Source organism: Poecilia formosa, unplaced genomic scaffold (assembly GCF_000485575.1).
Source record: "Poecilia formosa unplaced genomic scaffold, Poecilia_formosa-5.1.2 Scaffold32, whole genome shotgun sequence".
In the NCBI taxonomy this organism is placed as follows: Eukaryota; Metazoa; Chordata; class Actinopteri; order Cyprinodontiformes; family Poeciliidae; genus Poecilia; species Poecilia formosa.
In genome coordinates this window covers 946,181-959,072 of record NW_006799971.1, presented here as the reverse complement: position 1 = coordinate 959,072, position 12,892 = coordinate 946,181, and the positions used below count along the sequence as shown (strand labels likewise).

General features: G+C 37.8%; 1 long non-coding RNA gene across 1 annotated transcript; it reads right to left on the bottom strand.

The window, feature by feature from the left end:
• Positions 1–6,828: 6,828 nt before the first annotated feature.
• On the bottom strand, positions 6,829–8,581 carry LOC107835939 (uncharacterized). Its single transcript, XR_001661780.1, has 2 exons — positions 8,006–8,581; positions 6,829–7,964 (listed from the first exon to the last, which is right to left on the bottom strand). It is a non-coding gene; the product is annotated as an uncharacterized LOC107835939 (long non-coding RNA).
• Between the last annotated feature and the right edge of the window lie 4,311 nt (positions 8,582–12,892).

The window sequence follows — 12,892 nt, the reverse complement described above, 5'->3', positions numbered from 1 at the left end:
TGCAGCAGCAGACTTATTACTCTCTGGCATTAATGTGGCTTTCCATAAGAAAGAGGTTCGACTGAAAATGCAGATTCAGTTAGAGGAAGTGCTTTTCTTAACCCGGGATTTCTTGGCTCATTCAGTACATGAAATGGCTCACGGACTGGAAAGCTTTTTGGCTTTAGGCTGGGATTTCTTCACTTTTTTTTTTTTTTTTTAAGGCGGGGCGGTTTTTTTGCTTTTTCAACCTTGAGAGTAACTGGGTCACATATTCTGGAGTTTTACTCTTTCGTGTAAAACTTTTTACATCTTCTTTTCTGCGGCCCTTGTGCTTCGGTTACCTCTGCGCTCTTCCTCTCGGTAACAAATGCATTTATAAATTCTCCATGTCCTCCTCCTCACTCACTCTTACAGTCGACATTCTGTCCTCTTCTCTTTCGTCTGTGTCTGTGTATAGTCTTGCTAATCACAGCAGCACCTCCAGCATACTTAGAAGGCTCTTGAGAGACATGACGGACATCACGTGTATTTACTGAGACACGACACAGGGACTAGTAGAGGACATCAGAGGCCAGGCTGCTAATTCATTCTGAAATGAAAATGGGCAGTTTTGAGGGGACAGAAAGAAGTAACTTTAAGTTTGGCTGAAGTGGAGGACATTTTGCTTACTGAGATATTTGTTGAATCTAGAAGTAAGGCTGAAGTAAGAATTCTAATTTACTAATTAGTCCTTGAGTCATTTGAAGAGTTATTTATTAGAGATGTTTTTGATTTATTTAAAGGGGTCTAGAATTATTCTTCATACTTTTTGTTTACAGTTCATTAAGGCTGTAATACAGGGGTGTCCAAAGTGGGTCCTGCATGTTTTAGTTCTCTCCCTCGTTTTGTGCACCTGGATCCAATGATGTCTCATTAGAGGCAAGAACATTGACATGGTGAGGAGAATGTTACTACCACCAGGGAGAGAACTGAAATATGCAGGGTTCCCTCAGGACCGTCTTTGGGCACCACTGGGTTGGGGAGGTATTTCACCAAACCATCTTGGTTTGGTGAAATACCAACAACCAGAAGGTTGTGACCTTCTGGTTGTTGGGTCCCTTCCTGACACAACAAAACACTACAGTTCACACCATTGATCCCAGTACAAACACACTGTACAACCACAGAGTGCATAAAAACCTGCATACATAGTTCAAAAATGTGACAAAACTTGATTTTCCACAAAATCCACTTTGTTTACAGGTGTCTAGACCGGCTTACTCCAGTCTTTTAAAAGGTTTGTTGGAAAGATCAAAACATGGACTAGACAGAACCTGAAAACCAAAGTACCTGTAAGGATTCATGACTAAGAGTGAAGCTCTGTACAAAAATGTGTGTTTGTGAGATTGAGGTTTTTGTTGCTGGTGCAGTGTTTGTGTTGCACTTGGCTAAGAAAGTCCACCTCCGACGAGGTGGAAGAGGATAAAATTGCTGGCTAAATGTGACCTTGTCTTTCTTACCATAAGTGGAGCCACGTTTTGCTGCTTTCTGAACACAATGACTGTAACTGCTTCTTGTCATTCCATCAAGAGCCCCCTCTACGCTTCCCTACAATCTGTGTCTTGTGTTACGCCTGAAAGGTCGGTCTCCTGACTGGAGGTGACATCATGTCATCGTTTCAAGCGTCTTCACAAACAAACTGCTGCTTCTGGTCCAGCAGAGGGATTTCAGAGGCAGGGAAAGTTACAGTTAGCTTAAATATGAAACATGAATTTGTATCTCCTTCATTTATGTGAAAGTAGCAACATTAGAACCTGAATTGTTGAGCTTATTTAATCAGTTTTTAATATTACTTTTAAATGGCTGCATAACCTATTTTTACTGTCTTGAAAATGAGAAACTGAGATGTTGAATAAAATATTTTGGCAAAACAAAACACACAAAGATATGAATAAAAATATCTTCAATCCTTTCGCCTTTTTCCAGTCTGACACGAGTTTTGCTACATCTCTACATGTTAATGTCAGAAAACTTAACTGCTGCTGCAGAGAGCACAGGGAACGAGCAGCACAGCCGCGGCCCGTGTCATTCTGCTTTGCCTTAGTGGACGGTAATGAAAACTGCGTCCTGCATCACAATAACCACTGACCCCTGTGCCAGGATTTGATAGGCTCCTCTGTGGCATCCTGGGCGTCCTCTGAGGAAGGTCCTGACCAGTTCGGACCTGATGGGAATATTCATGACAGCGTGTTTGTAAGCCAGGAGACTTGCATCGATTCGTATAAAACAACCCCAAAGGTGTAGCTAGCAGGGGGAGCAGAGAGGATGGAAGAGGGTTTAACGAATGTGAGAGGTGAGGCTTCTCTCTGTGTGTGTCTCTTAAAACCCATCTATCAAAAAACCGGCAGACGGATCTGATCAGGGTTTGTTTTAGCTGCTGTGCTCTGCTGACAGTTCAAGGTTGAGATAGTGTTTAGATATTTTGACTCAAATGGCTCAACGAAATTGGTCAAATAATTGTAATTTAACATGATTTGTAAATTGAAAGATGTGAAAAGGATGACCAAAATGCAAACCAGTGGAAGCTAATTTAAGACTGTTTTTATAGCGTTCGAACAACCAAGTATTTTTTTTTTATTATTATAAATCTCTTGAGACTCGTTGCCTCGTTTTCAACAGATACCTGTCGAGTAAATAAAAACACTGAGGGAGAGATGAACTGACCAAAACCACCGTCTGATGTGTAGCAAACAGAAAAAAATGATGGAAACAAAACTAAAGCATCAAACTTTAAATTAAATTTTCAACATTGATTAAAATTGTTTTATTTATGCTCACAAAAACTATTCCCATAAATTATGACTGTTTTCAGTTATCAGACGTATCTGATAACTCAGAAAGAAAAACAATTTTAATTTCCCAGGGGAAATATCCCCTCAAAAAACAACAGCAGCAACTCCAAGGAAAACATTTTAAGATTTCAGAAAACACAACTGATGTCACTCATAAAACTGCAGGATTGAGGCTGTGTGTATATATGTTTTGCATATACACTCTGCCTGTTTTGTGTCCATGTGGATGGTTAATTGATGCTCAATTGCTTAAGTATAAATTGTCTTTTGAGAAAAGGGGTACTACATGAGATTTTTTTTCTTCAAACTATTACTTGTCACTCAAAACTTTTGTTTATGTCAACATGTGACGTGTTCATTTGAACCTGTAATTGAATGACTTAGAACAGAGAGGTTACCAAGCTTCATTACAAAATCTGTTTTCTTTATAAGGTCAAAGGTCCAGCAAACCGCTCATTAGTAAAACCTATTTAATGGACTTGCTACTTGAACTCGTCTGTTTTCTGAATCTCAATAGCAGACTTTCCTATTTCAGAACACACAAGTATATACAGTCATTCATAAAATGACCCAAATTTGTTTTACCCAGAAAAAAGACAAGAGTCCAAATGATCCTGTCCTTTAATTGCCTTCAAAAACTCATTCCCATTTTTTGCCAACACATTCATCCCTTTCCCAGTTTGATGCGAGCCGATTGTTGATCGAGAAGTCGTTTTGACCCCGAGCCGTAACACAACTTAAGCTGCTTAAGCTGAATCTCAACGTTATTTAGTCTGGCCTGTTTTCCACTGATAAATACTATAAGTTTCCAAAGGTTTAGTAATTTCTCAGTCTCGTTTTGAAGCATCTCAGAGCCCGATAAAGCTACAGGAGAGGAAGATTGATCTCAGTGCTACCTTTGATACGCTCACTCTTTATCTCATAACTCTCATTGATTTCCCAAGCGCAGAAACACGGTTGAAAACGTCGGGCGCAGCTTTTATATCTGCCTCTCTGATACTGAATCATAGGGATTCTAAAGATTCTCTACGTTTCACTGTTATTTATCAGCTGCTTCGTTCCTTAATTCCTTAAATGTAATGAATGTGGAGAAAGTTTGATGTTTACTAATATTTGTTGTTAATATTTGCAACAAATATCTGAAAATAGTCTTAAACACAAAGAGTAAATTCATAAATGCTTTGACTAAACTTCTGGCCCTACAAGGGCTATAGAGAGACTTGGAAAAAGACAGTGTTTTTCTGCTATAGATAATATCAAACATGTTTGTGCTTTGCTTCAGACGTTGCAGTAGCAGTCAGTGTTACTTGGCTACGGATCGCAGACCCCCTGTTGTGAAGGGAAACCTGGTAGAGGGATTTCTCCAACATGAAAATCTGCCAGTGAACCCAGTCAAAGGAGAAAACTGTGTGTACATTCATCTCAAGAAATGAGAAAACTAAACAAGCATTTGTTTTTGCATGCTGGCAGGCCTTTGCGTGCTCAGCAGGCCTTTTGGTGAGCGATGATTGGTGTTGTGTAACATGACGATACTTGAATCGAAACTTGATGACACTCTGCTCCCTGCGGAGGAAGGCCTTTCTCTGTTTCTGTCAAGAAAGCAAAACTTTGTGTTATTTTCCTCCCTCCTGGCTGATTTTAACAAGGAAAACACACCCTTTCTCTTTTTTCTTTTCCCTTCCCTCTGCCAGACCTACTTTAGACAGAACGAAAAAATGCCAGTGGGGGAATATCGAGCGGGCTAAAAGACGATGACAGAGTTGCTTCAGAGAGATGTGAGTGACATCAGAAATGATGCGAGTGTGTAGGTGGAAAATTCAATCATACTGAGAGTGTAGTATGCAGAACAATCCTCCAGAAGCACAAGTGAATAATTCTTACTTTGATAGGGCCAAATCATCTACGAACCTTTGAAGGGATTGATAGGAACTGAGACGAGGAATTGTTTTGGAGGGTTGGAGAGGCAAGCACAGATACGTGGAAATATCTGTTTTATTTTATGTTTTTCCTAACTTGAAATGTTAATAGGGGCTAACTGGCCTCTTGAACCCAGAGGACTGGCTGGCCTTGACTGCAGAAAACAACAAAACGAGGAACCATGAGAAACCATCAATCACAGCCAGTCATTCCAGTCATTTGATCATTCAGTCCATCTGCTCACACAGTGTGGACAGACTGAAAGTCAGAATAATTACCATTCACACACGGCGGTCACAGAAAATGAGTGTAATAAGAGGCACAAAGAAATAATTTAGCAATGGAGTCAGGACACCGCAGAGATCGTTTTCATTTGGAGTTTAAGGACATTTGAATTTAAGTTGCTTTGTCTATTGAAATGTTTTGAATTTTGAAAACATTTTTTTTTACAATTATTCTTAGTTTGATGCTTTCAGGAATGAATTTGTGATTCGTCTATAAATTACAGCATGACCCACTTCTCTGAACCCCATCAGACCAATGTGATTGAATCACAGTTCAATCACATTGAACTGTGATTCAGTTCAATGTAATTCAGCTGAAATTTGTATTAAAGGGGCAGTATTATGTGTTTGTCAGGCACATAGTGCAATTTTTACAGCACAATCAAGTAACTATGTTAACTGAAATTGTAAAAAGAAAATTGCTGTATATATGATGAGGTGGGTTTCTAGTCGTTTCGAAATAGATGCGTTATGCAAAACTCATGTGGAACCATTTTTTTTCGCATCACACAAGTCATGTGATTACTAGCTAGATGTTACTACTGACGGAAATGATGAAGGACACAATGGGAAGTAGTAGGAGGATGATGGCTTGTTTCAGTTTTTTCCAGACAGTGTGCAGCTGGCTCCACCAGAGCTCTTACAGAAAGACGTCTGACATTCCAACATGTTGAATCTGTAGCTGTAATGTAAAATGACCAACTACAGTTTCCCCCAAATCCCACATATGTAGCCAAGTAGGCGGGGCTTGTCTCTCCAATGCCTGAATAAGACTCTGATATCTGATAGTTGATCAGTGCTAGCGCCTTGGCCGAGTTATGAATATATATCATAATGTTTACATCCATCCCTACTATGATTTTTAATGACTTGTCATGTGAACAAGCTTATTCACATGTGATTTAAATTTAATTTCTATTGAAATGGAAACACCACAATTACTGAATTTAATTGTTTTTTTTTTTGTCATCAGGAGAATATGGATAAAGATTTGCTCACATTTGTAATGAAAATGCAGCGACTGATGTTTAGGGTAGGAAATAACTATGGGACCATGGCACCATTTTTAGTTTGCTTGATGTTTTTCTAAGGTGTAAAACTGAGACCTGGTTGTTGAGACGGTGAGATTTTCCAGTCCGGATCGAATCCTTGTTTCAGCATTTTCTCCACAATAAAAGTCCAGAGGGGAACCAGCCTTCTCATATCCCCTTAATTAACCAAACGCACAAAGTTTTTAAAACTTAACGGTATCTTGAACAGTTTGCAGCCACAAACGCTACGCAGCCCCACAGAACACAGTGAGAAGATACAACTGCTGCTCAGATATTACAACAATACCCCAATAAAAGATATGACTCAATCATCCATCTACTCCCGTGGGCATGGAGGGTTTTTAATCTCATTTATGGCTTTCATTTTAATTTCGTAGTAAGTAGGACTGCAAACATCTTGCAACTTTATTATGATCATAAAGAAATGTAATGTCTGTGGCCTGAGAATCATACCATCTGGATCATTTTGCCCTGCGTGGCAGTTTGAATTCTTCATGCAGCTGGATTTGCACTTAGCTTACTTTTTTATTGAAGCAGGAGCTCTCATTCAGCTTTTACATGACAATACTGAATAATAAAAACAATATTAAGCTTTTGTTTATTTTTCACTCATCTCTGTATTTGGCTGAACAAAAATATGCACTAACTGTAACGATAGCTGGGCCTCCCTACAGCTCTGTGAAATATAATATCATGGCACCATTAAAAAAACAAAAAAAAAAAAAACAACAAAAAGAAACCAACAACAAAAATCACACCAAAACATTTAGTAAACCTTCTAGTTTATTAAATACAATTCATTGAACACATTGCAGTGAAGTGGCTAATCTCATCACAAAGCAGTATGTCTCTAATTATACAGTGTGTAAAACAAGAGCAGGTGAAAGGCTCAATGTTAAGCAGACGGGTGCTAATTAACGGTGCGTATTGGACAGAAAACACTCAGCATCGTGATTCATCACCAGAGTTTGTTCTCACTCCAACATATGTTGTTGCAAACCTTAAATTGTTAGTGATGGAGGATCCAACTTTTTCATTGCTGGAGATCTTTCATACCTTTTCGTTTTGCTTCTGTACATTGGTAAGGTTTTGCTGGTCTGGGACCCAAAAGGTTTTCGATGCACTCCAACGGTGCCCAAAGCAAAAATGCGCATAGGAAAACAAAAACCGCCTGATTATGTTTCACATCCTGCCCATTTTTGTCCAGATCACAGAGACGCCTATTCACTTTGGATAAGTATTATGACAGGACCGCAGAGTTCAGCAAAACATAGAAGGTAATAGAAATGCACTTTGTTAGATTTTTGGTTGTTATCCAATATGCCGATATACTAAAACTCATCTGGCCGATAACCGAAACCAATATATATCCATAGCTTGTAAAATGTGCTGCTGGTGAGGTTTTTTTCTTTTTCTTTTTTGCGGTTAGCCGCTCTCTTGCTTTCTCTTTTGGCCACCATGAACTCATCGTAATGGTTGAAATGGTGGATCTTGAGATGGATAAAGTTCAAAATCTTGTAGGACTTTGTTGCTTCTCTTCCTTGCATCACCAATGCTAATCAGTCACTGCAAACAGCAGCTCTGCTTTCAGTTAAAAAAACTTCCACACCGCTGATGTTTTCACTTGGTTCTGCTCTCCAGCCGTGATCAGATTTAGTTTGGCGCGTGTGATGTCATGACATTGTGCTGTGCTGCAGGCATCATTGTCCCTGGTTTGTCATATAAGAACAACACCTTTTGTATATGTGAGTTATTTTGACAGAATGGCTGATTAAATCTTACAGCTAATATCGGCCGATACTGATACCATGCCCATAATATCGTGCATCCCTAGTAGGATAATTTTTACTTTACAAATTACTGACATGTTTGATTCGCACGGGATCAACAGACAATCTCTGCAGTTATTACAAACAGCATGACGGTTCCACAGTAAAACTAATCCCATTCTAACAGCTTAGCATGTCCTGTTTTCTTTACCACATATGAAACGTCAAGCAAGCATTTCTATATTCATAAGAAGTCTGAAGCGCCATGACGACTAAAAGCTAGACTGGTCTTTATTGTCCTCAGAGTGAGTTACATGTCTGAGTGGATTTGAATCATTTTTACTGCATAGTGTAACTCTTAACCACCTCGGCTACAGGAGGCAGAATTAAGAAAAAGTCTGCCAGAGTTCTGGTGTGTAATGCAGACAGTTTTTTTTCCCTTTGATCTACAAAACAACTGCATCTTCAACACAATACAAATACTCCCAGAGCTCCAGCAGTCATAGTTGTGAAACCAGCTAGATGAAAAGATTGACTCACTACACCTCATCTTTGAGTGTTTGCATTGTTTTCTATAGAAACCCCCGATGGTTTATAGGAATGACACGCTTCACCGTCACTTCGCAGAATCATCCTGTCTCCCAGCAGGTCGATGCCGCAGACTTCCATGGTGAAAACTGTCCCCATGACGTCTCACGGGGTTTTTCTCAGTTTCACTGGAGCTGATTTTCTGAATAAATAGAAAGAAGACATCTAAGATGCGAACTCACGGAAAGGCAGAAAATATAGGACATGCTGCCAGGGACGACAGCGTGCAATGTTGGAGACCAAAACAAAATAAATACCAAGGATTATACACGACTACGTTCATCTAAGCTGTAGATGCATACAAATATACCAAAACCACAAATATAGATGAACACAAACGGATATCCAAACCAATACTCTGGAGACATGCGTGCAAGTGGCTCTTTTATCCAATTTCTATTTTCTCACTCACTTCTTATTTGCCGTCCCGCTGCTCTCATTTCCATTGTAATGACGACTCTGCATGCATGCAAAATAGCTTCTTCTTTTAAAATGCTTTAATAGCCACAAACATATTTGTGTGATTCCCAGTGGAATTGTGCGGAGTTGTTTTAGCCTAACATGACTGCATCAATCCTTAACTACTCATGTAGAATTGAAGTACAAGGTGTGTCAATGTTACAGCGTATGTGATGGTAGGAAGTTTCATTTTATGCACACTGCACAGAGCCTGACGCATAAAGACAAATTCATTCATGTGTATTTGGTTTGCGTATTAATGACCAGGTAAACTAATAAAAACAGAATGGACCTTTAAAATCTTATTGAAATCATTTTGAAGACAGATTTAAAATCATACTGAATAAAGACAAACCTCTTATTCTATGTTGTGTTTTTGAAACATTTCATTGTCTCCAGATTTTCAGGATCACATGATGTTTTGATGTCCATTATAACGTCAGATATCTTGAGGTAATCAAGTCTTTTTTCAAAAAAAAGAAAGAAACTGGTAAATTACTTTGATCAACCAGGTTATGAACCAGTCTCTCTCCTTTAAGATGAACTCTGTAATATTTATTTTTCTTTGTCTTTGAATTTAGAGAACCACAGAGACTAATTGTTATTGAAGTTCTTCCCCTTTAAATGCTCGTTGGTTAGCCTAAATTGAAATTCAAGATGCATCTCTAAATCATGACTGGACTGTTTATCATTTTACGATGACCTTGGTGAAGGTCACATGCCTAAGCACATTAATCCAATGATGAAGGATGTTAGCATGTCAGATTTTAGCTGTAGATCAAACTTTCTGGAGGGTTTTTATGTCTTTGCTTTAAGGCCTTACAGACGTTTTACAATTTTACCTTTTCAATTGCTCACAAAGGTTATTTTATTTCCATGTCTAGGAAACGTGGAGAGAAGTGCCAAAGAAAGAAACTGAGCACAAAGCAGTCGACTTTGCAGCTGAACGTTGCCAAAAGTGATGACGTTATGTGAGGAACACGGATTTTGGGCATGACTGCACAACACAGTGGCCACCTGAGAAAAAGAACAGTTATAGCAAAGACTCAGACTCGAATGTCAGTTTATAAAATGACATTTTTATGGCAATTTGCTCAGTGAGGCGGAGGCAGCATTAGAGGAGACGTCTACATGGAAACGTAGCTGGAAACTCTAATGGAGCGGCACGCTAATCGGTCCAAAGCGCTCTGCTGGGAGCGCAGTTGGTCTGCACATTTTTATGTGGCCTGTGATTTATTACAAAAATTAGAATAATAATATAAAAACTAATTCTGGTATTCATGTGAACAATTTCTTTTTTTTTCTGTTTTGTTATTTTATTTTTTATGTAAATTGTCATCCCTTCCCGTTTTACCCCAACAACTGTGTCAGCAGAATACTTTCTACTGCTCAGCTGTGTAAAACCGGAATGTGAATGGAAGTAGCTGGAAATCTCACTTTTCTCTGACTGATTTGACTCAGGCACTGGGAAAAAAAGAAAAAGTTGTGCAGGAGCTAATCTGCGGTTGACAGACTGTAAACCAACATGTTTTCTTATATGAGAAACTTTATGTTTTCCTTCAACCAACACAAACAGGACCTGGTTGCCAACTGCCAGAGTTCTCTGTCAACATGGCTGCCTTAAATCTTGTGTCATTCATTAAAGTCAACATGTACCTTCTGTTGCAATCTGTTTGCACGCAGAAGTGTCACAAACACTTTTTTAGTCATTTGCTGTGGCAGAAGAAGACACCGGTTGTAGCTCTCAAGGTGTAGCAGCAGATTTAATCTTGTTCTTCACTGTAAATAAATGACACGATTCCTGGTGGGTGAAACAAGAATATGTTTTCTGTTTTTTTTTTTAAAAAAGCTTTTTGACCTTGTGTTTTCAAGCAACACATCATCAAGTTGGTGCTGCTTTCAGAGGGTGGTGGCTTCTAATCCTCAATTTTATCTTAAAAATGCAGCTTAAAATTACCTATCGTTAAAAACCATTAAAAACAACAGAAATGTTCATTTGCATTTCTTTATAAAATAAAGAAATGCAAATGTTTTTTTTTTGGTTTTGGGGCTATAAACTATATTTACTCTTTAAAAAAACTGATCTTTCAGTTTCTGCTTTCTCTTTGATGTGTGCAAAGCAGCTTTGAGAATGAATGGGGAGTAAAGTAATTCACTTATTAACAGTTTTCAGTGTCAAGATTAATGAATTAATTACTGAATATAATTTAGATTGTGACCTGCTGTACATGATACACAAATAAAGTAAATAATAAAAGACTTGAACAAAGTTTCTAGTTGTAATAGAGACTAAAGTATGGTTCGTCTTCAGCTGTTTTTACCTTAATTTCAGTTCAGTGCCGATGAACAGAGATGAGTCAGAACCTGGTAAAGCTCAGATAATGTCAGTGTCATTCTATTATGAGCTATAAGAGACATTTAAAGAGGCATTAACCAGATACCAAGGTCAGGCAACAATGAGCATAAAGAATGACAGCTCAAAGAATTATTCCGCCTTACATTATCACTCACATAAAGCATAATGCATCAACCTTTGGTCAGGGCTACAGATATCTCTCCATTCTGTCAGTCTGTCTTGAGGAGCTTAAAGCTGGGCGGTGTTGCTACAGCCTGACTTTGACAAACCATTTGGAAAGTTTAGCAATAACGCAAAAATAATTGATGAGAGACTGAATGATGAGTGTTGGTTATAAATGTGCATCTGAATCATCTAGAATGTTATCTAAATGATTATTAATTTCACGAATTCTGTGCAAAAACAGAAGTTTAAAGGTTTACACATTTCAAGTTTTTATTTCTGTTCATTTTGATGATTATCACCTCACTGAAAATCCACAGATAATCAGAAGATTATGTTAAACTAGCTTTGTTTTATTGTATTTTGGTTATTTGACAGACTAATGTAGGAAATGTTGTTTAATTTGTTTAACAAAAAACTTTATGACTACAGATTTCTAACCAAAACCAGTCTGGACTCTGGAAGTTCTGTCCTTAGCTAGACTTATAAAAATTAAAACATAGAAAACACTTCATGGTAAACTGCAGATATAAACTCCAAATGTAATATAATCAAAAACAGTGATGGATATATAACAATGCCAACTGATTTAGGAAATTTTAGCCAGTGTCTTAAATAAAACAACATGTTTTTTATAGAGCTGTGTGCGCAATATTTAACATTACACATGTTTCCCACACATAATGGGTAAGTCTTTGTGATTTACCCAACTCTCAGAGAACATCAGTATCACCTCATCATACAGTCATGCTGACAGTCTTTCCATGACTGTGTAAAACATAATGTGTTCATAACATTGAATTTGGTATTAATTAAATTGATAAACTTGTTCTGTTTCATTGATCTCGTGTAGTATTTTAATTTTCAAACAAGAATTTTAGTTTTCATCAGTTGCACTTTAACTCTGCTTAGTGCAGAGTTAAAGTGTTTAACTCTGCACTAAGCAGAGTTAAACACTTTAAATATATCAATTTTTGTGTAATAAAGTTAAATGTCATAAGGTGGACATTTGAAAAAATAAAATTAATGTTTCTATGAATTCAAACTAAATGATATACTTACATAAGACAAATGAAAATATATTTTTCTGTGAAACTATTTGTTTGTCAATACACTTTTTCCATGCGTCTGTTGTATCTGTGGTACATATGTATCTTTTTTTTAAGAATAGTTTTTTTAACCCCTGTATGTAGCAATAGCAAAATCCACGTATTTCCAAAGTAATTAGAACCAGCAAAACTTCAACTTTAGCTAATCGGGAACTTCAGTGTAACATGGGGGAGCTGCTTCAGAATCAGAGCAGAGGAGCTGTGAATTAAAGGAGAGGTGGTGAGGAGGAGAGTGGCGGCATTAAATTTAAGGCAGTATCTAATTGGATTTTACTTTGATGTCCAATACCAGTCACCATGGGATGGACAGAATGGGCCTTCTTCAGGGAGATTTATCTTAAACACTGTAAAAATATTCCATATTTTCTTATTAACTTTAATCT